Below are 2,194 nucleotides of genomic sequence, written 5' to 3' on the forward strand. Positions count from 1 at the left end.
ACTCTACCCTATAGAAATACACGTAACAAGTAACAAAAGATATTTGTTCAAGAATGATGACTGCAGCATTATTTGTAATCATAAAATCATGGAACCAACTTAATTTCAAAAACAACATGTAAAGGGTTAGATGATGGAATAAGCAAAAGAAGAAATGCCTTCATCAGAAATAAGGCAGAGGATAATAATCTTGATTCTACTGATAACATTATTGATTAATTATTAAATCTAGGCACATCCTGCAAATACAGTATTATTACCATCCTCATATTATAGTTGAAAAAATATTGAGGTACAAAAAGCTTGTCAATAGCCCAAGGGCACAGACAAAAAGAAACAAGATTTCACCCAGAACCCCTGCACAGGTCACAAAAAGTCTCTCTTGTTCCCTGGTCCAAGAACTTCTGTTCATTCCAACTACATTTCTTCCCAGCAGAAACTTCTGGGAGGATGAGAAGCAGCCACTAAATGACAGGAGGGGAAGTGAGGTATTTGGCTTCAAGGGAGCTGACTTCCTTGGGAATTATAAAAGGCCAGTGCCCATGACGTCCCTGAGTGGGCTTGAACCACCAACCTTTTGGTTAACAGCCAAACGCGTTAACCAATTGTGCCACAGAGACACAGACAGAAATGCTCTTTCATTCTAAAAGAGGGTAAGCTGTCACTAAACGCTAGCTAGCACCATCCGCCTTTTGCAAAATGACTGACTAATCTCCAGTGCCTCGGAAAGCCGGAGCAGTCAGAGGGACGAACCCTGTGACTTGTCTGTCAAGTTTGAAACCTGTGCGTTGGGTGGTTCTCAAACGCCCCGCGCCCCGCCGTGCCCCCTCACCTGCCTCAGAAGCCAGCACCTCCAGAGACACCAGGATCCTGTTAGAGTAACTTGGGACCCAGGGAAGCTGACCGCCCAGGGCGCTCAATTAGGACTTGTTGAATTAATAACACATTTGAGAGACTGAATATACAATCGGACAATGGCCGGACTGTATATATAAAAATAGAACTCTGATCCACAAACTGGGGCCACTTGCCCAGGAAAATCAGCCTCCTTATCTACAAATAAACAACCAGGGAAGCCAGCCTGCTATTATAGAAGTCAAGACTTGCTGAGAGCCAGACAGTTTAACAAAAAATAGCGTCTGTAGCAATCAGTTCCAAAGGGCCTGAGCTTGATTAGTAACTGACACTTTCCCTAATTTATGTTCCCCCTTGCAAGGTAGGAATAACCAGGATGCCCCGCTTCTAGTTAGCCCAGGGGCAGCTTCCCCACACCAACAGCCTCCACTCAGGGCGCACCTGAAGCCTTCCCTGTCCTCAGCTGTAAAGCCGCCCCACTCCTCTGCCTGCCTGCAAAGCTTTCTGAAAATGCAAGTGGCGGTGGCTGACGCCCTTGCGTCGGAATAAACAAACATTGCTTTTTCATTTGGTCGGCCTCATTTGCACACTTCGTCATCTTTAAGCTTTTAGTGCTTTGAAGAATTCTGAGAGTGAAAAACAAATGAAAGGTTTTTTCAAAGGGAGAAGTTCTTTTTTAAAAGACTTTATTCTGGTCAGTTGATTTGCAAGTGTGCAGTGTCCCCTGGGGTAGGCAACAAAGGGACCCAGAGTGCGCCATCTGCGCCACTGCAGCTCCCCACTCTCAACAGAACTGAGATCTGAGCGGTCTGTGGGGTCAGTGGGCAAGAGCAGGAAAGGGGCAGGGACCAAAGGAGCCATGAAGAGGGGAACAGCAGAGAGGGACAATGAGACCTCCCGGGAGACCTGTGCAGAGGCAAAGGCTGGCTCCTGAGAGATGAGAATGGTTTTTGTCATGTGTTTGAATGGGAAGAAATAGAAAAAGGACTTGAAAGAGAAACAAAACAAAACAAAACAAAAACGCAAGCACTTGTAGCTATGCAAGAACGAAACAGGAAAATATTGTGGGTGTTTTTGCATCAAAAATCTTAAAAGCAGCCCACTGGCCACCCCAGGTTATGGTGCGCCATGATGGTATAATAATTAGTGCTCTTCCTTACGGCTGGAAGTGGAGCCACGGTAGCATCTGGCTTCTTTCTTGGCAAGATTTGGTATGTGTTACACTTTCACTTTTTAAATCCCCTTACCAACTGCACCCAGTAGCTGTGGTCAGAGAGCAGGGTTTACTGTGTCTCCCTGCAAGGCAGTCAGGCTACAGAAGGAAACCCCCACAGCGCAC

General features: G+C 45.9%; 1 non-coding gene across 1 annotated transcript; it reads right to left on the reverse strand.

Annotated features, from left to right (window-relative positions):
* Positions 1–546: 546 nt before the first annotated feature.
* TRNAN-GUU lies at positions 547–620 on the reverse strand. The gene has a single exon. It is a non-coding gene; the product is annotated as a tRNA-Asn (tRNA).
* Between the last annotated feature and the right edge of the window lie 1,574 nt (positions 621–2,194).

The sequence above is a fragment of the Cebus imitator genome, unplaced genomic scaffold (assembly GCF_001604975.1).
Source record: "Cebus imitator isolate Cc_AM_T3 unplaced genomic scaffold, Cebus_imitator-1.0 Scaffold831, whole genome shotgun sequence".
In the NCBI taxonomy this organism is placed as follows: Eukaryota; Metazoa; Chordata; class Mammalia; order Primates; family Cebidae; genus Cebus; species Cebus imitator.